This window comes from Adiantum capillus-veneris, chromosome 30 (assembly GCF_014529385.1).
Source record: "Adiantum capillus-veneris isolate H3 chromosome 30, ASM1452938v2, whole genome shotgun sequence".
NCBI lineage: Eukaryota > Viridiplantae > Streptophyta > Polypodiopsida > Polypodiales > Pteridaceae > Adiantum > Adiantum capillus-veneris.
Window position 1 is genome coordinate 12,782,123 of NC_140960.1, and position 27,044 is coordinate 12,809,166.

Here is a 27,044-nt window from a genome sequence, read left to right on the forward strand (position 1 = left end):
ACATGCAGCCTTCCGCAATAGGTCCCCATTGTGTTCGTGAAAGAACAAACGTTGATCTCCATTGGAATGGAAGACTAATAGGCTTCAAGCAAGTAAGAGACAAGGGTACGGTGGCAATCATTTAACATGTCTTCATGTTTGGACACATGCGTCTACGAGGGATCACTAACCCAAGGGATTTTCCTTGTAATTGTATGTCCCTTGCACTTCAATGGTTTTGGTGGTAAAAAAATTGGACTTTCTCACGAACTGTTCCGTAAATGTGCCTGAAAGGCACGAGAGCGGTTGCTCCTCCACAAGGCTAGAAGGAAAAACATCTACATGCATGCAAGTCTTGGGGATATGCTCTTCCCCAACACAACTTCATCAAACCTTGCACGGCAAAGGGTGTTCTTCTACACCCACAAGTACATTGTACCTACAGATGAGCAAGGCTACGGAGAGCTACAACCTTTGGAGGCTACAACCTTGCGTAGCATGGAGTGGCCAAAGCCAGATGAATTCACTGTAATGTCTTTGAAAGCCAAGATTGTAGCTGATGTGAGAGCATCATTAAAATTTGGAAAAGCCTCGCGTTCCGTTGGGCTTGGATGGTGTTGTCCTGCTCATATCTTCGCTAGCATACTCTGATCTTTGCCTTTCCATCATACAAACACTATGCTTCCCGATCATGAAACGGAGTCATGGTTGATCAAGGCAGACACAGTTTGGCCTGGCCATTGTGCAATGCTCTCTCTCTCTCTCTCTCTCAAGCTTGGACAGTCTGGCGAGGTGGTATTTGGTGACATGCGAGCACGAAGGAATGGGAGAGAGAAAGGGTGTGTTGGGCTCTTTGTCTTGAAAACCAAGATAGAGACAGGGCTCCCATCTGCATCTGAGGTTGACGCATGAGCGGATGCAGAGGCAACATACGTGACGAGTCAGGAAATGTAGAGGTGGTTGAATTTGTCACGTCGAGCGAGGGGAGGAGGAAATTGGGCCGGGGAGGCGGGGGGGGAGGTTTCAAGGCTACCATCACGATGCAGCCGACCTCCATGGCGATCACTGAGGAGGCGCAGGGAGGATGAGCGGTCTCTGATGTGGAAAGAGATTTTTGCTTTTGAATTCGTGATTCCAAAGGAACCATGGATGAAAATTAATTAATGTGAAGTGCATTCGATCGAGTATGTCCCTACGATTATATTTAGTATAGATAAAGTACAAATATCACCAAACTTTTAGAGCTTATTAGCCTTCACTTTTGCATTTTAGATTAAAGATTTTACAAGGTTTTCCTTGGAGTCAACGGATGCATGCATGACATGTGGATGCCCTCTTCTTCTTTGAAAATTTTAAGCTCCATTATATATATAGTATAGTATAGATAGATAATAGCAAGGGAGAAACAAATGTAGCAACGTTTTAAAGAATGGTTGTTTTGAGTGTAGTTCTTTTGTTGAGATGTGTATGTGTGTGTGAATTGATGCATCTTTCCACCCCTATCTCTCTATCTATAAAACACTATTGAAGGCAATAGGAGAGCCATGTTGAACGGCTAATAGGCCCGTATGGATAGACCAAAATAATGCTCTTCTTCCTTGGATTGATGTCGCTTTTGCATATTCACAGAGAAAGAGGCCTCTTTATCCTTTTTAACATAACTTCAAGCATAGATATATTAGAAAGCCAAAGAAATTACAATGTCTAGGTACGATAGTATGACCACCATCTATACTATAGATAAAGCGTGGAGGGATTTCGGCCCTCCACGTGATCGAAGCTCCTCTATCCGGCTGCCCCATAGAGTGTCCGTTGATATCTATATCTATCTATACCATAGATAAAGCATGGAGGGATTTCGGCCCTCCACGTGGCAGAAGCTCCTCTATCGGCTGCCCCATAGTGTCCAATCGTTCTGAAATTTTGAATGGAAAAATTATCAAAATAGCTCCCAAAAATGCCACCAATAGTTTGTTATAAATCCCCAAAATGTCCTTCAAATTTTCCAAAATTCCCAAAATACCCTTGGTTGTGAGATTAAATTTCTCCAAAGATAAAAAATTTGTAGCTTTTTATAAGAAGACTTATTGTCTATCAATACAAGATGCTAAAATTACAATTCGAGTTGGTTATGTAGGCTTTTGGGGATGAATCGTTTCATTATTTTTAGACATAATCGACATTTTTTGCGAGTTAATTTGTGACAAATGACATTCTAAGCACTCAAAAACGGATCTTATTGTCAAAAAGGAATAAAGATGAGGGTTTTGGGAATTTTTGAACTTTGAGGGATATTTTGGAAATTTCCACGAATTAGAGGGGTATTTTGGTAATTTTCCAATTTTGAATCACGCGCGCATGTGTCTGTGACATAGAGATGGGGAGTCGGGTGAGAGACGGAGACCCCGACTTCTGCTCGCCTATTTTATCTCCCTCCCAGGCACCATCTAAATGGATTCTCTCTCTCTCTCTCTCTCCCAAAAAAAACCCCTCCGCAACAGGTGGCGACACATGAGGTGTAGTTGAGGAAGAAGAGTGGGAGGCCCAAGGAGGCGGCAAAATCACCCTGGGCCTCCCACTGAAAAGTTGCGCACATGGAAGAGGCTTCAGTCAATTTTCTGAAGGTCCTTCAAGTTTGGACCCTGCCGCCAGGTTTGTTGCACTCCCTACAGGCAATGATCGTCGCGACAACGCTCCCCAAAGCAAAATTTCTGGACACGCAGCGGGCAACTATGTGTTGAGCCCTGCTATCCGTGGCGGTAAGCATCTTGGAACCAAAGCGGGAGGCGGCACAGGATGTGTAGCTGAGGAAGAGAGTGGAGAGGGCAAAATCACAAGCACTGGCATGGCATGGAGGTTCCTGCTACTTAAAAGACAACCTTTGCGCCTGGACTCACAGCCTGTCACAGCCTTGAAGGTAAGAGAGAGAGAGAGAGAGAGAGAGAGAGAGAGAGAGAGAGAGAGAGGGTTTCTTGCTGTGTGTGCTGCCTTGAGGTTGTGGGGGGGACAGAAATAAATGGTAATCTTCAGTTGGCAAGAAGCTAGGCGGGCAGAGGAGGTGTTGAATGTTGAGAGAGAGAGAGAGAGAGAGAGAGAGAGAGAGAGAGAGTGCAGGGTTCTTGCTCTATGTGTGTGTGTGTGTGTGTTGCCTTCAGGTTGCGGGGGCGGTAGAAATAAACGGGAATCTTCAATTGGCAAGAAGCTAGGTAGGCAGAGGAGGTGTTGTCACCTATGGCAGCAATACTCCAGTATTCATCGCAAGCCATTGGTAAGAAAGAAATACTAGTATATCTATACAAAATAGAAATGTACAAAACAATCTATACTATATGCACGACAGGTCTTGACTAGTGTGCACTGAGCGCCAGGCAAGTTTGCGACACCGTAATGAGAGAGAGAGAGAGAGAGAGGTGCCCATGCACGCCCTTGACCGCGACGACTTTTTGAATGCAGCTACCTTGTTCCAGCTCGACTACATCCCTTGCTCTAGTGTCTCCCCTATTTCCTCCGAGCACCACCATAGACCTGGCATCATCAGCCATGGTCGCAGCTAGATGGGCTCTCCTCACATGCTTTAGCTTGAGGGGCCTTCCTTCTTTGGGGCTCTGCAAGGCGGCAAGTCAAAAGTATTCAGATCATGATTTCCAATAGTTCGGGGTTGTTTTCAGCATCTGCAAAGATCTCTCCAAATGCAATCAAGTACATCATGTATTCCACATGTGGTGCACTTCATAAATCACAAAAAGTGCTTGAGAAGCTTCCTGTTCACCGGGATGTCATCTCTTGGAATGCAATGATTGTGGGTGAAACCGGCCCGTAGGGCGGTAGACATTAGCTTTCACCCGATTCTTTAACACTTGACTATACGATACAAAGCAATGACTTAAAAGGAACCTGTAACTGAGACTGGAATTACACTTCAAATTAAAAGCACGGCTAGGAAGCTAGAATGCTCCCAAGCAGACAGCGACACCTGTAGGCCCCAAAGGTTGGCGCCCCTTTTGGTATTTCTTTATTCTATAACAGAGGGAATAAAAACTGTGATTTCCTACAAGCTGCCTCACACAAGCTGTTGCTTAATGGACTATTTTCTTATTTTCTTGAGTAATTTCCTTTTATTGAAATTAGGATATTTAAAGATGTGCACTTGAACCGTAAGGTTAGGAACTGTAGATCTATTGGAATTATTAAAAGCCATCAGGAAGGGAAAACTCTGATGCGTCATATGATGGGTGACATTAAGCATCGCGAAAGGGTTTTACCGTTAGTTCGGTGGGAGAGACCGGAAAAGAATATTCCTGATGCGCCACGTGATAAGGTAACGGGAGCATCGAAAAGGGAATATCTCGTTGTTCTGGCAGGATACCCGAGCTGGAAAGAGGAATACGCGTAAAGATGCAAGCACAAGAATAAAGATGGGTTCTGAGAAGCTTTTCTTAAAAAGCGGAATATTTTAACGAGTTTTCCGGGAAGAGCAGACGCTTTCCCGTGAGGAATCTATGTTTGCATTGCATTTGTGCATGTGGTTGCATCCAGGGACGCCTGGGAAGTATTGTGAAAGGCATTGTTTTTAACTTATAAGGTTTTATTTAGTTTTTGGGCAGGTTCATACCAATTTTAAAATATGCCGGCCGTCCACTTAATAAGTGGGCAGCCACTTAGAAAATAAAGCAACAAAACTAGCCAGAGAATTCTCTCTTCCTATTTCCTCCGAAGGCCCCACTCTCGTCGGCGAGAGTGGTCTACTTTGATTGCACAAAGGTGTACAATGCGTATGCAATGGACTGATGCAATTTGGACTATGTCGATGACGACGACGACGACTTGATGGCTGAAATCTGTGATCTTTTAATCGCTGAATTCGGGATTGTTTCGGTGGCTGAAAATGACTGTTTTGGCTGCGTTTTCTTAGGCTAAAGATGGGGGGACATCTGCAACCAACTTGGGGCGGTTCTGCTGCGATTCGTATGCTGAAAACATGCGTTTCTTCAAGGCTGAAATCTGCGTTTTTTGCTGCTGAGATCGCTGGCTGAAAAACGCTGATATCTGCAAGTGCTGCTGGCGTTTTTGCAAGGAAAACGTTGGGGATGAGGCTTGTAGGTCGCGGGAAAAACGCCGGAGACGAGGTTTATGGCGATGGTATGATGTGGGAGAAAGCGCTAAGGACTGGAAACTTGTAGGCGAGGCTTCTGTGAAGAAAACGCCAAGGGAAGGTTGGTCTAATGCTGAGGGGGGGTACTGCTGAGAAGTTGCCTATTGAGTGGGAAGCTCCTGCTGCCTCTTCTGCCAGAAAGTGCTAACTTGGGTTTGCTTATATATTAACTTAGCAAAATTACCCTACCTACTTTTGTTGGAAAGTCACTTAAAAATAATAAGTGAAAATAACCAAAAATAGGAAAATAGGCTAAATGCACTGGAAAATTCCCCTAACTGATGCTAATGGATTCTGATGGGAATTCCGATGATCATGCTGTGTGCAACCGGAGGATATGCATCTATGCTAAGTGACTGGGCATGCACGGTCTGCGAATAGACTCACAAAAGTGCCAGATTATTGCTAATCTAGATTGACTGATTGAACTGACTGAACCTGCTGTGGTGTAGCTTGTCCACGGACACATAGGGTTGGGATGTGTCACGTGACATCCCCTCCTTTTCAAAGTGAGGTACTGGTACCGAATTGTATGGCGTCGAGGGAGATCGCCAACAGCATCTGGAATCCTGGAAGTTACTCTTCGCTGGCCCACTCTGCTGTGTGGGTCGAGCGGTACATGAACTTCATAAAGGTCTGCAACGCTTGCTTCCTTGGGCCGTGCCGAAAGCGACTCAAAGTCTTCTGTGGCTCCTTTGATGCTTCAACTTCGTCTAGAGTCTTGCTTCTTCGTCTTCAAGAATCTCCATGGCTGAAAATTCTCCAACACAAAACCATGAACATACCCATTCCATGTAAAGTGAAGGAAAAAAATCTTGTATTTTCTAAAGACTGTGTATACAATGTCGATGAACATAGAGACGGAGTGACAAACCGTTCATCAAACACATGCAAACAATGAGGTCGAATCTTTTCTGTTTGATCGAAATCTATCAACTGTGGCAAATCACAATGGAAATGCCCATGCTTGGTGCTCATACAATCATGTGCCCTTTCGGAAACTGTGTCATGCCAAGGAAGAGACATGGAATGTGACTTCCTGACATAAATACTTTTCAGCTTTTCATGAACAATCCGCATACATTCGTGCTCATCCATGATAGAAACGTGCTCAACATACAATATGTCATGCCTAGGAAAAGGGATCACATAACGATGCTGACTAAAATACAGGAAACCGTCACGAATGAAACACTCGAACAATGCGTGGGTATCAATCATGCGAACACACAATACTTCCTGTGAGGGTTCTTTGGACCAAGGCTCGAGAGCCAAGATCGGTTCGTCCTGAATGATCGAATTGTCCTATGGGGGTTCTTTGGACCTTGACTCGAAAGCCAAGATCGGATCTTCGTGATTGATCGAATCTATAACGAGGTTAGTTTCTCTAGGAAAAGCATCCACTAACACATCATCCTTGTGAACAATCACATCATCTTCATGCAATTCATCATGCTTGTGAGAAATCACATCTTGATCATGCAAATCATCATGCTTGTGAGAAATCACATCTTGATCATGCAAATCATCATGCTTGTCATTGTCATCCAAATCATTATGCAAATCATTGACATCCAAATCATCATGCAAATCATTATCATTCAATTCATCATGCTTCTCATCATCATGCTTATCATTGTTAATCAAAGCATCATGCAAGTCATTGTCAATCAAATCATCATCATGCTTTACACAATCATGCAAATCCTGTGTGTCATGTTGTGGAGAAGAAGAGACTGAGAGAGTCTCCGTCTCTTGAATCTCTTGCATCTGTGTCGGCACGGGATACAAGAGTTGCAAGAACTCTTGCATGTGTCGGTTGCGCCGTTCTTGTCTTGCCTTTCTTTCGGCTTCTTTTTCTGCTTTTTCTTCTGCGTGTCTGCGTTTCATTTTTGCCATTCTTTTCATAAACATCTGCTTTAACTCCTCCATAGGACTTAGTGCAATCTTTGTCGTAGATGGGGAAGGGTCAGAAAAACCTCATAGTGGGGAAAATTCTTCTTCGCCTCTCTCATGCTCATCACCTCCAAGCGAAGTATCCATTCGCTTCGAGTGATGATCATTCTAAAGTCGTGGGTTCTTGTGGTCTGGGTTCTTAAGTTCACGAGGAACTTGGTTCTTGAGGGTCTTGGGTTCTGAAGTTCACGAGGAACTTGGGTTCTTGGGGTCTTGGGTTCTGAAGTTCACGAGGAACTTGGGTGCTTGGGTTCTTGGGGATCTTGAGGTTCTTGAGGTTTTCTTTCGCTTGCAAATTGTGTTGGAGAAGGATCTTCTCTTCACCCGAGTTCTACTCCTTTCTGCGAGCGCACCCCTTGGCGGCCTTGTGCTCACACCAAGGTTGCTATTTCCCACCTCACGTCGATTGGCCGGCCGCTAAGTGCACGGCCCGCTCTCAATGAGTGAAAAGAGACACAAGGGAAGGTTGGACAAGCCCTTCTTTCTTGGGATTCCTGTTACTCTTCAACAAAACACGATTAGGAATCGCCACGCCCAAGTAAACTTGGGTTCGTGCGACCTCAACAAGCAAAAAAATTCTTGTGGTTCTTTCCTTGAGTAACGCAAAATACTTCCAAAGCTCTGATACCAATGTAAGGTGCAACGGAATGAATGTTGTATTTTCTCAAGATTAGTGATCCTTATTGCTCAAGGTTCCTTTTAGTTCTTAGGGAAGGAGAGAGCCTTCCGTCTTATGGAGAGTGCTATGATCATGAACAAAGTGAGTGGATATTGTGCGTGCAAGTGAATGAGACTGAGAGAAGGAGAGAGAAGAGATACGACACCCGAGAGGTTGTAAAACCCTCTTCCGAAGGCCCCACTCTCGTCGGCGAGAGTGGTCTACTTTGATTGCACAAAGGTGTACAACGTATGCAATGGACTGATGCAATTTGGACTATGCCGATGACGACGATGGTGATGACGACAACGACTTGATGGTTGAAATCTGTGATCTTTTAATCGCTGAATTCAAGATTGTTTCGGTGGCTGAAAATGACTACTTTGGCTGCGTTTTCTTGGGCTAAAGATGGGGAACATCTGCAACCAACTCGGGGTTGTTCTGCTGCGATTCGTATGCTGAATGTCACCAGGAGGTGTATTTTTCCTGTTGCCTTCCATAAATAAGTACTAGATATTTTTATTTATTTTTATTTTTTTACTTGTTTCCCCGGGACCCTTGAAAAGGTGCAAGTGGACATTGTATGGTCAGTGTGAAACGGTTGCGGCCGAATAGGTTTCTCACATCGGGAGTCTAGGTCGGTCAGTCTGGGACTGGTCGGGCCAGTTAGCACTGAATTCTGATGAGTATGGAAGCCTGTGTGCGCCAAATGAAGTCTGGGCCACTCGGAAAGTCAGTTATAACTTTATAAGTCAGTGGGAACTAGAGAATTAACTCAAAAGGGGTAAATTGGACACATGGCGGTTCCAGGTGGATTTTCCACTTCCATCAGCAAGAGGGGGCGCCCAATTTGACAGAGGAGGCTGATTTTTGCATTAAGTGAGCTACAGTGTGTGTGTGAGTAGTGGGTGCAGGTCTACAGCTTTATTGGAAAGCTTGCCTTCTCCTCTGTCTCATGTAGCGCGATGATTTGCTCTCGTGCATCTCTCTCTCCCCTTTGGTACATATGGTAATACCCCACTAGATGGGCTACTCAGTTGAACATGTACAATTCTGGGGGTTTATGCGGGTTTGCCAAGGCAAGAGCCTTCTGAACAGGAACCGGATTAGCTAATTGCTAATCCCCCACAGGTACGCACAGTTCCATCGCGAAAGATTGCAAGTTCGAAGAGTTTTCTCGCGTGAAAACTCGTCCAATTCATAGGGGAACTGTCCCATTGCGTGCGGGAGCCCTTGGGACACGCGTAGGCGTGTTCGCTCTGCTAAAAACGATCCAAAACAGGGAATTACAGCCTGCTGTGTTTTTCTGCAGGTTTAGGGTTTCGCACCTAAACTGCAAGGGAACACCGGGAGAGTCTCGTGAGAGCCTTGGGATGCGTGTACAGGCTTTTGGGCACCCGGTAGTGAAAAACAGGGAATTACAGCCTGCTGAAATTCTGTGACAGCTCACCAGAAAGCTTCCAGATATCGAGGGAATCCGTCCTAGACAGGTGTTTTTGACCTACAAGGGTTTTTGCGCCGTTATGTTGTCGAAATCCGGTCGAAAACCTGCGTTTTCAGCCCTCGCCAGGTTTGGACAGCTTTGTGAAAGCTTGTGCTAAGTGGTCGGATTGTCTACCTTAATTTGAATAAAGAAATACCGAAAGGGGCGCCAGTCTTTGGGGCCCACAGGGTGTCGGTCTCATGTGCGCAGTGACATTCTAGTCGCTGGACGCAACTGTGTTCTCTTCCCTTCTCAATGCTCTGTGTAAAGTTAACAGGTAATTGAAATAGTACCGCCCTCTACGTTGTACAGGCCGGTTATATGGTTCCATCGACGGGATAGTCACTTTTTCTTCAAAAAGTGTAGTGTAGCGTGGATTGTTGTGGGTGAAAGCAACACAGAGCTTGTCGATATGGCAGAGAAGAGAGACCAAGTACCTGAAGAGGGATCTTCCTCACATGGCACAGAGAAAATTCCTTCAACTCTTCAAGAAGAGGACAGGTTGTTTAGAACTCAATTGCATTGTTGGATGGACATGTTTCAGCAGTTGGCTAACAATCCAAGGATGCAGGAATTCTTACAATCTCCGACATAGGGTTTTCAGCCTCCTACACAGGGCATGACTGAGCCGTTGCAGGAAAAGGAGATTTCCAATGCGCAGAGGACTCATGATGCTCGAGGGAAAGCCCATGTGGTTGAGCAACTAGCGGTGTCCAATGATCCAAAGCAATTTGCTTTAGCTGGACAGGAACCATTTGTGAATGGTCAAGGGAGCATTGAACAGGCTATGCGTCAGACCCTTCCATTACCTAATACTTATCCTCGTTATTTTGGAGGTGGTTCAGTGTTTCAAGCTATGGCTGGACCTTCCACAGGTTATATGCCAAGGAATGTATTCAGGACAATGCAAACAGGCATGGGTAACCCTATGTACTCGAACATGGGTGTCCAACCAGGTTTTCAGGGTGCCTATGGCCAGTTTCGAGTGCCTGGAACACAATTTGGTATGGTTGGTTTTTCGCAGCCATACGTACAAAATGCAGATATGACAGGGAAAACAGTTGATGTGAGTGCTGGAATGAACACTCATGGAGCACCACTGCTACATGCACCTGTTTATGATAATGTGGCTCCTTTGAGTCAGCCTAAGGATTACAAGGAAGGTGGACAGGGAGTGAAGTTTGAAACTTTCAGAGGAACTGAGGACCAATTGAAGGCTTTGACCTTCATACAGCAGTTCGATGCAGCTTATGCTGGAGGCAACTTCACGGAATCTTCAAAGATACGCAAGGCTGCCACTTTCTTGAAAGGGAATGCGCTTCAATGGTGGACCGCATTGTTGAACAAGGGTCAAGCCCCAACAACGTGGGTCCAATTCAAACAACTTTTTGCGTCTGCATGGTTGACAAACACTTTTGAAGTGGATGTAATGACGGAATGGCACGAGTTGAATGCTAAACAGTGTGCGGATCTGGAAGAGTACAATAAACGGTTTTGGGCCGCACTGTTGCCAGTCACCTCTTACAGGTTTGTGCCTTTGTCAGAACAAATTGAGAAGTACTGTTGCGGATTGCCCAAGAAAATCAGGGACTACTGCACAAAGACTACTGTCATGAATATGTTTCAATTGATAGAGAATGCAAGAGTGGCCAACAATCTGTCGAAGGGAGATTCCGATGGATTTAATAGCCACAAGAAAGGGGCCCAGGGCAAACAGTTTTCAACCAAGGGCAATGTTGCAGCAAAGCCTTCTGAGTCTCCTGCAAAGAAGTCCTCCACTCAAGAAGCTGATACGTCCAAGAAGCAGTCTAAATCTTCTTCGGAACGAGGACAAGGACAAAAAAGGCATTTTTATGGCAAAACTTTTCAAGAAAGGAAAGCTCTTAGGGAGGCCAAGAAATGCTACATTTGTGAACATGAAGGACACTTTGTAAATGAGTGCCCACAGAAGAAGTCACAGGATAAGGATGACAAGTCAGACCATAAAGGGAAGAAGCCAAAGCCGAGTGCAGGACTTGTTCCAGATTTGGTTGGAGATCAGCCAAACACAGATGCCACGGAGCTGTGCAAAGCTTGGGGCAAAGTTAGAGACCAGACAGTGTTGGTTTTCTTTGATCCAGGAGCCCGTGCAAATTTCATATCACCAGAATTGGCATCAAAGTTGGGCATTCGTGCAGAGGAGATGGGTATGACAGGCGAAGCAGGTTTGGCATGCCCAGGACATTCAGAGCCTGTTACTCCCATTCTGGGAAAGCTTCGTCTGCACATTTAGAGCTATGTGGATGCGGAAGAATTTCATATTATGCCGCTTGAGGGCTGTGATGTGTTATTGGGTATCCCATGGTGTTACAGGTTGCATGCTATGGTGGATACTTACAACAAAAAGATTACCGTTGTACATAGAGGAAAGACTCATGTCCTTGATGTAAAGCTTAAAGGCGAGTCTGTTCCAGTTGTTTCTGCTTCTGCTATTTCATCTGTAATAAAGAATCATCTTTCTGCGTACTTGATCTTTGCAAAAGAAGTACCTCAAGTTGTATCTAATTTGTCTACCTTAGATAAAGACAGGTCAACTTTTTTGAGTGGTTTCAGTGATTGTTTTTCGGACTCTTTGCCAGGGGAGTTACCTCCTGAGAGACCTGAGGATCATACAATAGATCTTGTGCCAGGTTCTAGTCCACCGAATAGACCACCATACAGGGTTAGTGCAACCCAGCAGAAAGAGATTATGAGTCAGGTCAACGAGCTTTTAGAGAAGGGGCTGATTCAGCCCAGTTCATCCCCTTTTTGTTCGCCTGTACTCTTAGTGCAGAAGAAGGATGGTTCATGGCGCATGTGCATTGACTATCGTGCCTTGAATAAGAATACCATCAAGAACAGGTTCCCCATACCGAGGATAGATGACATTCTTGATCGGCTTGAGGGAGCGTCATTGTTTACAAGGATAGACCTAAAGAGTGGGTATCATCAGATACGCATTAGGCCAGAAGATGTCCATAAGACTGCGTTCAGGACAACATTTGGTCTCTATGAGTTTCTTGTCATGCCATTTGGTCTCACAAATGCTCCTGCCACATTTAATAGAATGATGGACAGAATTTTTAGACCACATAGAAACTTCGTGGGTACCTTCTTTGATGACATGATTGTCTACTCAAAGTCTGAAGAGGAGCATAGGGATCACTTGACTGCAGTTTTCAATGAGTTACGTAAGAACAGGCTACTCATTAATGCGAAGAAAAGTGAGTTCTTTTTGCAAGAAATTCACTTCCTTGGGCACATTGTTTCAAAGGATGGGGTACGCATGGATCCTGCTAAAGTGGAAGCAATTAGGTCATGGCCAGACTTGAAGTCCGTACATGACATTCGAAACTTTCTAGGCTTATGTTCCTACTACAGGAGGTTTATCCGAAATTTTGCTGAGATTGCTTCTCCACTCCATGCACTACAATGAAAAGGAGTTACTTTCAAGTGGACAGCCAAGGAAATTTTAGCGTTCAAACACTTGAAAGAGAAGCTGACTTCAGATCCGGTAATCATTTTGCCAGATCTTTCGAAACCTTTTGTGGTTCAGTGTGATGCGTGTGGCCATAGTCTTGGTGCAGTTCTAATGCAGAATGGCCGAGTAGTCGCATATGAGAGCAGAATTCTTTTGAAGACTGAAAGGAACTTGCAAGTCTATGAGAAAGAATTGCTGGCAGTAATTCATGCTCTCACTAGTTGGAAACACTATCTGCTAGGGGCTGATTTTGTTGTCCAAACGGATCATCAAACCTTGCGATATTTTCTCACACAGACGAAGTTGTTTGAGAAGCACATGCGATGGGCAAACATCTTGTCAATGTTCCATTTTCAGATTGTGCATGTGCAAGGGAAAAAGAACGTGGTGGCTGATGCGTTGTCATGAAAGCCCCTAATTTCAGCAGTGTCAATTCCGTACCATTGTGAACTAGACGAAATGAAGACACAATATGCTGAAGATTCAGATTTTGCAAGGATCTATGACCAGCTTGTTGATGGGCAACATCATGAGCACTATATGCTTAAGAATGACTTTCTCATGATGCATGGAAAGTTATGCGTTACTAAACAGTTACGGCCAAAGATTTTGATGGAAAGTCATGCTCCACCTTATGCTGGGCATCGTGGAATTGATGCGACAGTGAAAGGGGTTGAGGCATTCTTCTATTGGCCAGCTTTGCGTCAAGATGTTGACACATTTGTAAGATCATGCTTAGTATGCCAAAAAGTCAAATTTGACAGACAAAAGCAACCGGGATTGTTGTAGCCATTGCCGATCCGTGATAGGCCATGGGAAAGTATAGCAATGGACTTTATCTTTGATCTTCCAAGGATGCAAACAGGAAATGATGGAATTTGGACTATCATTTGTAGGTTCAGTAAGCAGGCCCATTTCGTTCCTGTTACGAAGAAGATAAAGCCAGAACACATGGTCAAGATATTCATGAGCAATATCTTTAAATATCATGGGATGCCTCAGTCAATTGTCAGTGACAGGGATCCACGTATGACGAGTCTTTTCTGGAAGGCATTGTTTGAGAACATGGGCACTACGCTCAAGTTCTCTTCTTCGTTTCATCCGCAAACTGATGGACAGTCAGAAGAGGCAAATTCTACTGTCTTGGACTTGCTCAAATGTTATGTCTCAGAGCACAAGGCAACTTGGGAACACCATCTCCCATTGGTTGAATATGCTTACAATAACACTTTGCATACGTCAACAGGTAAGGCACCATTTGAGATAGTGGAAGGAGGAAAGAAAGTCTCGCCCATTTTGCAGACTAAGGACAAGATATTTGAGGCAGACAAGTATGTGCAAGATATGGATGAAACATACAGGAAGATAAAGATTGCTCTTGAGAAGACTCAGGCTAAGCAAAAGAAAGCTGCTGATCGTCACCATCGTGAACTTGTATTTTCACTTGGTGATTGGGTGCTTTTGCGCTTTGAAAAGGCCAGGTTAAGGAAAAGGAAAGGCAAGGAAGGCTTGTTTCCTAAGCTCAGTATGCGATATTATGGTCCTTTTCAGATTTCAGAAAAGATCAACGATGTAGCTTACAGGTTAAAGCTACCAGAAGGCTGGAAAATACATAATGCTTTTCATGTCAGCCTTCTAAGACCTTTTGTTGGTGATGTGCCAGAGAATATGCTTGATGAGGAACAACCCGAAGTGGAAGAATTGGATGAAATCCTTGTTCCTGAACAAATATTGGCACATAAAGAAAGAAAGGTTAGAGGAAAAGTTGCAAGACGCTATTTGGTGAAGTTCAAGAACTATCCATCATTAGATGCCAAATGAATGGAAGAGTCTGAATTGCTTGATTCACCTCAGCTATTGCAATTGTATCTTGAAGCCTTTCAAATAGAACCCACAGTGACTTGATGCAACCTTTTTGGAGCAAGGCAAGAGCATGGTTCATGATGCTCAAGAGAGTAGTTAAGCAATTGTATCTACTCTTTCCATACAGAATTTAGCTAGAGAAGTTTGTGCTCAAGAGTACACTAGAAGACTTCTATGCTTGATATATGTGTCGTAGCCAAGTTGGTGGGATTGTTTAATCGTCCAACGCTACATTTCCGGAAGCATGTATATCTTGGATCCCATCATAGAATATATGTGATATCAGGAGATACTGCATGTATTATTGGCATGCAAGCGAGGTTGCTTGCAGTATTTCAAGGGGTGGGGTGTGTCACCAGGAGGTGTATTTTTCCTGTTGCCTTTCGTAAATAAGTACTAGATATTTTTATTTATTTTTATTTTTTTACTTGTTTCCCCGGGACCCTTGAAAAGGTGCAAGTGGACATTGTATGGCCAGTGTGAAACGGTTGCGGCCGAATAGGTTTCTCACATCGGGAGTCTAGGTCGGTCAGTCTGGGACTGGTCGGGCCAGTTAGCACTGAATTCTGATGAGTATGGAAGCCTGTGTGCGCCAAATGAAGTCTGGGCCACTCGGAAAGTCACTTATAACTTTATAAGTCAGTGGGAACTAGAGAATTAACTCAAAAGGGGTAAACTGGACACATGGCGGTTCCAGGTGGATTTTCCACTTCCATCAGCAAGAGGGGGCGCCCAATTTGACAGAGGAGGCTGATTTTTGCATTAAGTGAGCTACAGTGTGTGTGTGAGTAGTGGGTGCAGGTCTACAGCTTTATTGGAAAGCTTGCCTTCTCCTCTATCTCATGTAGCACGATGATTTGCTCTCGTGCATCTCTCTCTCCCCTTTGGCACATATGGTAATGCCCCACTAGATGGGCTACTCAGTTGAACATGTACAGTTCTGGGGGTTTATGCGCGTTTGCCAAGGCAAGAGCCTTCTGAACAGGAACCGGATTAGCTAATTGCTAATCCCCCACAGGTACGCACAGTTCCATCGCGAAAGATTGCGAGTTCGAAGAGTTTTCTCGCGTGAAAACTCGTCCAATTCACATGGGAACTGTCCCATTGCGTGCGGGAGCCCTTGGGACACGCGTAGGCGTGTTCGCTCCGCTAAAAACGATCCGAAACAGGGAATTACAGCCTGCTGTGTTTTTCTGCAGGTTTAGGGTTTCGCACCTAAACTGCAAGGGAACACCGGGAGAGTTTCGTGAGAGCCTTGGGATGCGTGTATAGGCTTTTGGGCACCCGGCAGTGAAAAACAGGGAATTACAGCCTACTGAAATTCTGTGACAGCTCACCAGAAAGCTTCCAGATATCGAGGGAATCCGTCCTAGACAGATGTTTTTGACCTACAGGGGTTTTTGCGCTGTTATGTTGTCGAAATCTGGTCGAAAACCTGCGTTTTCAGCCCTCGCCAGGTTTGGACAGCTTTGTGAAAGCTTGTGCTAAGTGGTCGGATCGTCTACCTTAATTTGAATAAAGAAATACCGAAAGGGGCGCCAGTCTTTGGGGCCTACAGGGTGTCGGTCTCGTGTGCAGTGACATTCTAGTCGTTGGACGCAACTGTGTTCTCTTTCCTTCTCAATGCTCTGTGTAAAGTTAACAGGTAATTGAAATAGTACCGCCCTCTACGTTGTACAGGCCGGTTATACTGAAAACTTGCGTTTCTTCAAGGCTGAAATCTGCGTTTTTTATTTGCTGAGATCGCTGGCTGAAAAACGCTGATATCTGCAAGTGCTGCTGGCGTTTTTGCAAGGAAGACGCTTGGGCTGAGGCTTGTAGGTCGCGGGAAAAACGCCAGAGACGAGGTTTATGGTGATGGTTTGCTGTGGGAGAAAACGCTAAGGATTGGAAACTCGTAGGTGAGGCTTCTGTGAAGAAAACGCCTAGGAAAGGTTGGTCTAATGTTGAGGGGGGGGTACTGTTGAGAAGTTGCCTGTTGAGTGGGAAGCTCCTGCTACCTCTTCTGCCAGAAAGTGCTAACTTGGGTTTGCTTATATATTAAGTTAGCAAAATTGCCCTACCTACTTTTGTTGGAAAGTCACTTAAAAATAGTAAGTGAAAATAACCAAAAATAGGAAATCAAGCTAAATGCACTGGAAAATTCCCCTAACTGATGCTAATGGATTTTGATGGGAATTCCGATGATCATGCTGTGTGCAACCGGAGGATATGCATCTATGCTTAAGTGACTGGGCATGCACGGTCTACGAATAGACTCACAAAAGTGCCAGATCAATGCTAATCTAGAGTGACTGACTGAACTGACTAAACCTTGCTGTGGTGTAGTTTGTCCTCGGACACATAGGGTTGGGATGTGTCACGTGACACCACATGACACCCTTCAACAGATGATGGAGTCGGCAATCATTGCCGAGGATTTACATGCCACTGGTACCCCTAGACGGATGGAACATAGCACATACCGTGCAGGGCAAAGAGCAGTCTATGATGACCATGGCCACCAAGGCAAAAAGCGTTTCCGAGAGGATCCGGATGAGCCTAAGAAGCCATAGGGTACTGGAAAATGGCTTAAGTATCTCACACCGAACCAAGTACAAACCTTCAAAGAGCAAGGAAGGTGCTTCTACTGTGGTGAAAAAGGACATATGAAGCCTGACTGCCCTGTTCGGCAGCAACGACAAGAACAAGCATCTTCGAAGAAGGAACAATCAAAGAAGGAACCCACTCCACCGAGCTTGAATTCCATTCTTGATGTGCAAGGGAATACAGAAACCGAAAAAGGGAAGCGTCAGCTCCTTAAAGGCTGGGGATTTGTGAATAACCAGCGGGTGTTGATCCTTTACGACCTTGGATTGACGGACAACTTCATCTCACTGGAAACTGCAGAACGTTTGGGCCTTACACCGGCTCAGCTTGGAACTCCAGTCACTTCCGGATCAGCATTTGAGGGGTTGACCGCCAATGCAACTCCCGTGCAAGGACAACTCAATCTCCTAATTGGTGAATACAAGGACCGCGAATGCTTTTTGATGGCACCTATCGAGGGATGTGATATCATCTTGGGTATGCCATGGCATTACCATATGCAACCGGTCCCAAATTATGTAGAAAAGACCCTCGCTTTTGAGCATGAGGGCAAGAACATTAAAATTTTTGCTGATGCAGGGGATTGGCTATTCCCTATTGTAAGCCATATCTCCATTAAGAAGGAAATAAAGAAGTGCGTTTCTTGCTTACTTGATTTTCGCACGTGAAAGAGATAAAACTAATGAGGGTTCGCTCTCTAGTTCGGAAATTAAACGTTTTCAATTTCTTGAAAAGTTTCACGGATACTCTACCAGACAAGCTACCTCCGGAACGTCCGGAAGATCATCGCATTGATCTCGTACCAGGTAGCTCTCCCCCAAACCTACCCCCTTATCGGGTTAGTCTTGCTCAGCAAAAGGAAATTTTGAAGCAAGTCAACGAGCTTTTGGAAAAAGGTCTAGTACGACCAAGTACTTCGCCTTAGTGCTCTCCAGTTCTACTGGTGGAGAAGAAAGACGGCACGTTTCGAATGTGCATAGATTATCGATCTCTAAACAAGATCACTATCAAGAATCGCTTTTGGATACCCCGGATTGATGATATTCTCGATAAGCTACAAGGAGCAAGCATCTTTAGTCGCATTGACTTAAAAAGCGGGTATCATCAGATACGCATAGCCCTTGAAGATGTCCATAAGACTGCCTTTCGCACAACTTTTGGACTTTATGACTTTTTGGTAATGCCGTTTGGCTTGACCAATGCTCCTGCCACATTCAATCGAATGATGGACCGAATTTTCAGCCCACACCGAGCTTTCACGGGAGTGTTCTTTGATGACATACTCGTCTTTTAAAGACCGAGGAGGAACATCGGAAGCACTTGGATATAGTGCTTCAGGAATTGCGAAAGCATGAGTTGCATGTGAATGCAAAGAAGAGTGAGTTCTTCCTCACTGAGATACACTATCTCGGCCATATAGTTTCACACAACCAAGTGAAAATGGATCCCGCAAAGATCCAAGTCGCGCAAGATTGGCAAACTTCCACTACGGTACATGATGTACGAAGTTTTTTGGGACACAACCAAGTGAAAATGGATCCCGCAAAGATCCAAGTCGTGCAAGATTGGCAAACTCCCACTACGGTACATGATGTACGAAGTTTTCTGGGATTGTGTTCTTACTATCGGAGGTTTATCCGAGGCTTTGCTCAAGTAGAAGGACCACTTCATGACCTAACAAGGAAAAAGATCCCTTTCAGGTGGGGATCGAGACAACAAGGTGCCTTTGGTAGGCTAAAGTACCTATTAAGCCATGGACCTATTTTGATAGTGCCAGACTTAAGGAAACCATTCGAGGTTCACTGCGATGCTTCAGGTGATTGCATCGGTGAAGTGCTTAACCAAGAAGCCCATGCAGTGGCTTATGAAAGTAGACGACTTAAGGATGCAGAATTGCGTGCCTCGATCTACGAGAAGGAACTTATGGCTGTGATCCATGCCTTGTCTACCTGGAAGCATTATCTTCTAGGAGCGGATTTTGTGATCAAAACCGATCACCAGAGTTTGCGGTATTGTCTTACGCAACGGAAATTATCTGAGAAGCAAATGAGATGGGCCAACTTTTTGTCCATGTTTCACTTCCAGATCCTCCATACGGCTGGGAGTAAGAATGTGGCTGCAGACGCATTGTCTAGACGGCCTAGGGTGAACGCAGTTACTTCTGTGTATCACCAAGAATTGGAATCACTTCCAGAGTTGTATCTGAATGACCCAGGCTTCTCCTCCACTTGGAATAAATTACAGAACGGAGAGGATGAGTATCCCTATTCTATTCGGGATGGTTTCCTCTATCACCACCAAGCAATTTGCGTGGCAGAACCATTGAGAAAGAAAATCATGGAAGAAGCACATGCTTCACCATATGCATGTCATCGGGGAATTCTCCCTACGACCTTAGCATTGGAAAGATATTTCTTTTGGCCACGCCTTAAAGCAGACATTGATCAATATGTCAGGGAATGCTTGGTTTGCCAAAAAGTAAAGTATGATTAGCATAAGACGCCTGGGTTACTCCAACCTTTACATGTGCCTGATCAACCTTGGGAGAGTATTGCCATGGATTTTGTTATGGATCTCCCAAAGACTCAAACTGGAAATGATGCGATCTGGACTATCGTGGACAGATTTAGCAAGCAAGCTCACTTTATTCCAGTTAAGAAAACAATCAAAGCAGACTATATGGCTAGAATTTTTCTAGCACAGATCTTTAAGCATCATGGGCTGCCCAAGTCTATTGTGAGTGATCGAGATCCTCGCATGACAAGCAACTTTTGGCGTGCCTTGTTTGATAACCTTGGCACAAAGTTTATTTTTTCTTCTGCATATCATCCTCAAACGGATGGGCAGAGTGAGATCGCTAATTCCACAGTATTGGATATGCTGAAATCTTATGTGTTAGAAAGACAGTCTGATTGGGAGAAGTATTTGCCCCTTGTTGAGTACGCGTATAACAATACCGTGCATTCGTCTACGGGGAAAGCACCTTTTGAGATTCTCTATGGTAAGCCTTTGCTTCCACCGATCCTTGTCACTAAGGATAAGATTTTCGTAGCAGATGAGTTTGTCCGGGATTTGGACACGGCCTACGGGTAAGTTAAGAGAGCAATTTTGCGCTCTCAGGAAAAACATAAGAAAGCTGCGGACAAGCACAGAAGGAATCTGGACTTAACAGTCGGTCAATTAGTCTTACTCAAGTTTGAGAAGGCAAGACTAAAGAAACAAGCGACTCATAAAGGGAAAGTGGTTAAACTTTCCAATCGCTATTATGGGCCATTTAAGATAATTGACCAAGTGAACGATGTGACGTTCCGATTAGACTTACCATCTAATTGGAAGATCCACAATGCTTTCCATGTTAGTTTACTCTGGCTATATGTGGGACCGCCTCCAAGTCAGCCTATTGCTGAGGAACCTCCTGAGGTTGAGGAAACGGAAGAAATACTCCAACTGGAACAGATCATTCATCATCAGGAGCGGCCACTTAAGTCCGGGAAGATTACACGGAAGTATTTGGTAAAGTTTAAGAATTATTCTACTCTAGATGCTCAGTGGATGACCGAGCAGAAATTAGCACCCTATCCCGAGATTCTAGAAGGATATGTACAAGCACTACAATTGAGACAACTGTTTAGAAGCCAGAGGGATGTTGCTAAATGGACTATTTTCTTATTTTCTCGAGTAATTTCTTTTTATTAAAATTAGGATATTTAAAGATGTGCACTTGAACCGTAAGGTTAGGAACTGCAGATCTACTGGAATTATTAAAAGCCATCAGGAACGGAAAACTCTGATGCGTCATATGATGGGTGACATTAAGCATCGCGAAAGGGTTTTACCGTTAGTTCGGTGGGAGAGACCGGGAAACGAATATTCCTGATGCGTCACGTGATGGGGTGACGGGAGCATCGGAAAGAGAATATCTTGTTGGTCTGGTAGGAAACCCGAGCTGGAAAGAGGAATACGCGTAAAGATACAAGCACAAGAATAAAGATGGGTTTTGAGAAGCTTTTCTTAAAAAGCGGAATATTTTAACGAGTTTTTCGGGAAGTGTAGACGCTTTCCCGAGAGGAATCTATGTTTGCATTGCATTTGTACATGTGGTTGCATCTAGGGACGCCTGGGAAGTGTTGTGAAAGGCATTGTTTTTAACTTATAAGGTTTTATTGAGTTTTTGGGCCGGTTCAGACAAATTTTAATATATGCCGGCCGCCCACTTAATAAGTGGGCAGCCACTTAGAAAATAAAGCAACAAAACCAGCCAGCGAATTCTCTCTTCCTATTTCGGGTAGAACAACGCAAAAAAAAAAAAAAAAAAAAAACGGCTGCAATCTCTACGCGAGCAGCTATTTGTGCCGTGGCTAAGGAGCTATAAAAGCACCACATGCCATCCCTGAAAGAAGGTTACGAACGTCAGTAAGAGAAGACTCTACCGCCAGATAACGCAAGAGATCGCGAGACTACGAAGCACGGAAGTCGCTTTTCCCGAGCAAGAGCGACAGGTATCTATTGTGGATTCGCCATACGAATTGTTGTCGCATGTTTGTGTGTGTGTTTGCAGGTACTTCCATCGCGAAGAAGAAGTGAGAAGGCTTCGGCCTACGCTTGGGAATTCTGTGAACGGAATTCGGAAATTGTCTGCGGAGTCTCGACTCCGAGTACAGACGGAAAAAGGATTGAGAGCTTGTCTCTCGGATTTCCCTTACGGGAAGGAACGACCATTGAGTCAGAGATTTAGAACGGAGGTGTTTTCTCCGGTTCTTGTGCTTGTAAAAGAGATTCTCCCTAATAAAGGATTCTCTTTAAGGGGGGGGACCAGCCCATCTTCTGGTCCCAAATACTGTGTCAAAACTTCTCCCTCAACTTTGTTTAGTTGAAAGATTATTTATTTTCATCTTGTTGATTATTCGTGTGCGCTTCCGTTTGTGACACAATGTAGGCTGAATTCCATTCGTTCTGGCCCGATTTCGGCAGCATAACTGTACTAGGACGCTTCTCAGTCAGTATCCCCACGCAATGGATGACTTTCTCGACGCATACAGATACTTTGCAAAACCTGGCGAGAATGTGCAGCACGCTGAATTCTCTGTTTTCTGCTTCGAAAATGCGCCATATCACCTCTACAGCGGTCCCCTCGTGTCCCCGAACGTCCTGAAGGTATTAGAGACCGTTTAGGGCCAAAACCCTGAACCTGCAAAAATACACAGCAGGCTGTAATTCCCTGTCTCGGGCTCCGTTTCGCGTGCTGGTCGCATCCACAACAAGTCCTCGAGCTCCCACACCTGTAGGGCTACTTGCCCTTTGAATCGGACGAGATTTCGCACGTGACACCTCTCCGAATTCACCTGTACCTATGGGGGATTAGCCACTAGCTAATCCAGTACCTGTGCAAGAGGCTCTTGCCTCAGCAATCGCGCATGAACCCACACAACTGTACATTGGTCAAATGAGAAGCCCACTTGAGGGACATAACATAACTGCACGTAGGGGAGAGAGAGAGCAATGCGTAGCGTGCAGGGCATCACTCCTGGCACCGCACTATACATAAGAGGAAAGGAAGCACTCCATAGCTCTTAACCTGTGACAAAGAGCTTACGAATGAGCCTCCCAGCTATAAATTCAGTGCCACTTCTTCTTGCATGAGGAAAGTGCACAGAAATGTGCCACTTGGCGCATTTACAAGCCATTTCCCGTTTCGGGGTTGCCGCCTAAAAATCTCCCGACCGGTTGCTCAGTTGACTTCGTGGAAGAGTAATAAAATGTTCCCCTTGTCATACGGGAGGGAATGACGCGATCACATTTTTAGGTCCAAAATAGCAGTTCCCTAGATTTTAGGAGATGCTTCCATGGTGCTCACACTGGTCATCTGACTATCAATCACCACTGGAACCACATCGAAAAATGCAATGTCGGCCAGCTATCAGGTGATTTACACTCGTAGCCCCACCGTGGCTAACCTTAGTCCATTTGCCCAACTTCAGTGCTCACTGGCCGTCAGACCTAGGCTCTCACTGTCCGCCTCACACCATGCAACTCGGGCATTGGCATTTCCAGAGGGGTGCTTTAAAACAAGTCAAATAAAATTCCCCAAAAAGAAATCAACAAGTAAAGTTGCCACAGACTCGTGACATACCCTCCTCTTGAAATCGCGAACGTCCTCGTTTGCATGAATATAAATCCATTAGTGTGTGCAACACTTTGCGGACACCGTATCATGACTGTCAACCTTTTCATGTGTACATAGCTGGTCGACATGGTACGAGACATACATGCTTGTAGTTAACACTCTTGTGTATTCAACACTTGTTAACTCATGTATAGTCTACTTGTGAGATTGTTCCATTGACATAGTGGATAGCTTTCACACTGTGCCACTGGCTTTAATAGAGTCCATAACTATTAGTACACTTGGAATCCTTTCAAGCATAATAAACAAATAGTTTAAAAATGCGTCAACATGTACTCATTAGAAGCAATTGCTGTACTCTTGACAACTGACAAGACATACTTACTTCTATAGCAGTGAACAGACTTTTGGAGAAAACTTTTATTCCCCAAGGGCAATTGCCAAGCAGGGTACACTTCTATTGTACTAAATCCATAGATACATGAGAAGTGCTAGCTCCTGGATCACCCCCCTCTAGCGCAGGTCTCTTTCCTTTTGATCTTTGCTCTACTTGAGTTGTAGAAGACGTAGGTGGTAAACCAAAGGCTTCAAGGTATAGCTGCAATACATTTGGTGACTCTAACAGTTCGTTCTCTTCCATCCACTTTGCATCCATAGGTGGATAGTTCTTGAACTTCACCAAATATCGCCTTGTAACCTTGCCTTTGATTTTTCTTTCCTTGTGTGCCATGATGTGTTATGGGAACAAAATTTCATCAAGCTCTTTAACTTATGGCTGCTCTTCAACTGGCATATCCTCTGGCACATCACCAATAAATGGTCTGAGAAGACTCACGTGAAAAGCATTGTGAATCTTCCAGTTCTCAGGCAATTTCAGCCTATAACTGACGCCACTGATCTTCTCTGTTACTTGAAAAGGCCCATAATAGCGCATACTAAGCTTTGTAAAGAGACTTTCTTTACCTTTTCGCTGTGTGCCTTTTCAAACCGCAACAGTACCCAATCACCAAATGAAAACAACAATTCATGACAATGGAGATCAACAGCTTTCTTTTGCTTTGCCTGTGTCCTTTCAAGGGCATGCTTCATCTTCTGGTACATTTCATCCATATTTTGTACATATTGATCTGCCTGAAAGATCTTTTCCTTGGTATGTAAAATGGGAGGAACTTTCACATGACCTTCGACACTTTCAAAAGATGCTTTGCGTGTTGAAGAATGCACTGTGTTATTGTATGCATATTCAACCAACGGCAAATACTGCTCCCACTTCGCCTTGTGCTCTGACACATAGCACTTAAGCAGACCCAAGACAGTAGAATTTGCCTCTTCTGACTGCCCATCTGTTTGTGGATGAAACGACGATGAGAACTTAAGCGTAGTGCCCATATTCTCGAATATGCCTTTCCAAAATAGACTTGTCATCCGTGGGTCACGGTCACTGACAATCGACTGTGGCATATCATGGTGCTTAAAGATATTGTACATAAAGAGACGTGCCATGTGATCTGGTTTTATCTTCTTCCTAACAGGAATGAAATGAGCTTGCTTTCTGAATCTGCAAATAATGGTCCAGATTCCATCATTCCCTGTCTGTGTTCTTGGATAAAATCCATGCTATGCGTTCCCATGCTTTATTTGGAATTGGCAATGGCTGTAACAGCCCTGGTGCCTTTTGCCTGTCAAACTTGACCTTTTGGCAAATCACGCATGCTCGCACAAAGGCATCCACATCTCTCCTCAAGGTAGGCCAATAAAAGAATGTCTCAACCGCTTTCACTGAAGCATCTATACCATGATGCCCTGCATACGGTGGGACATGACTCTCTACCATGACCTTATGTCGCAATGGCCTAGTGACAGAGTCTACCATGCATCATCATAAAACCATCTCTGAGGAGGTAGTGCTCATGACGTTGCAAAATCTTCGTCATTTGTATACTGTTCCTTCATGTCATCAAGCTCATGATGATAAGGATTTGACACAGTTGAAATTTGTGGCTTTCTTGATAACGCATCAGCCACAACATTCTTCTTGCCTTCCACGTGCACAATTTCGAAGTGAAACATGGAGAGAATGTTTGCCCATCGCATATGCTTTTCCGATAGCTCTGACTGTGTCAGAAAGTATCGCAAGGTCTGATGATCCGTTTGGATAACAAAATCAGCACCCAGCAGATAGTGTTTCCAACTTAAGAGGGCATGAATCACAGCCAGTAACTCTTTTTCATAGACTTGCATGGTCGTCTCTGGCCCTTGCAAGATTCTGCTCTCATAGGCTACTACCCTGCCATCTTGCATTAGCACTGCACCAATGCTACTGCCACAAGCGTCACACTTGACCACAAATGACTTCCTAAGATCTGGCAAAACAATGACTGGATCTGAAGTCATCTTTTCCTTTAAGAGATTAAAAGCTGAAATCTCTTTCTGGGTCCATGTGAAAGTGACCTCTTTCTTTTGCAAAGCATGTAAAGGTGAAGCAATCTCTGCAAAGTTGCGAATGAATCTTCTGTAGTAAGAACATAGCCCTAAGAAGCTACGGACATCGTGCATAGTCCTTAAAGCTGGCCATGTCTTGATTGCTTCCACCTTCGCAGGATCCATTCGGACACCATCCTTTGACACAATGTGTCCGAGGAAGTGGATCTCTTCCAAGAAGAACTCGCTTTTCTTGCCATTGATGAGCAATCTGTTCCTGCGCAACTCTTCGAACACAATGGTCAGGTGATGCCTATGCTCCTCTTCATTCTTCGAGTAGACTATCATGTCATCAAAGAATGTGCCAGCAAAGTTTTAATATGGACGGAAGATCCTATCCATCATCCTATTGAACGTAGCAGGAGCATTCGTAAGACCAAATGGCATCACTAAGAACTCATAGAGACCAAATGTCGTTCTAAACGCAGTCTTATGCACATCCTCAAGCCTAATTTGAATTTGATGGTACCCACTTTTAAGGTCGATCCTATTGAAAATCACTGCGCCCTCTAGGCAGTCAAGAATATCATCAATCCTTGGAATAGGAAACCTATTCTTGATGGTATTCTTATTCAACGCACGGTATCAATACACATGCTCCACGAGGCATCCTTTTTCTGTACTAAGAGCATAGGAGAGCAATAGGGTGACGAGCTAGGCTGAATCAGCCCTTTCTCTAAGAGATCCTCCACTTGGCTCATAATCTCTTTCCGCTGCGCCTCACTAACCCTATACGGTGGCCTATTTGGCTGGCACCAAATCAATCGCATGATCCTCAGGCCTCTCCGACGGTAGTTGAGACGGTAATGAATCAGAAAAGCAGCCATCAAACTTTTGCAAAAATGCTAACCCGTCTTTATCTAGCACAAATAAATTTGACTGACAACTATCTGAAACATCACGTGCAAAAACCAAGTACTCAGAAAGATGATTCTTTATTATAGAAGTGATAGCAGAAGCAGATACAATAGGGACTGACTCTCCTTTTAGCTTTACATCCAAGATGTGAGTTTTGCCCCTATGCTGTACAATGATCTTTTTGTTGTAGGCATCCAAGACTCCATGCACTCGGAACATCCACGGGATCCCCAACAAAACATCACATCCTTCCAGCGGCATGATGTAGAACTCTTCTGTGTCCACATACGACTGAATATGTAGACACAGCTTTCCAATGATGGGAGTAACGCACTCTGAGTGGCTAAGACATGCCAATCTTGCCTCTGCGGTATACCCCATCTCTTCAGCTTTGATGCCCAA

General features: G+C 44.5%; 1 long non-coding RNA gene across 2 annotated transcripts in view; it reads left to right on the forward strand.

Annotated features, from left to right (window-relative positions):
* The first annotated feature begins 2,338 nt into the window (after positions 1–2,338).
* Positions 2,339–27,044, forward strand: part of LOC147417559 (uncharacterized) — a 32,748-nt gene continuing 8,042 nt past the window's right edge. Inside the window, exon 1 of one of the 2 annotated variants that reach the window (XR_015187242.1) lies at positions 2,339–2,896. This is a non-coding gene — a long non-coding RNA (uncharacterized LOC147417559). The remainder of the gene's footprint in view (positions 2,897–27,044) is intronic. The other variant, XR_015187241.1, reaches the window with a different exon arrangement.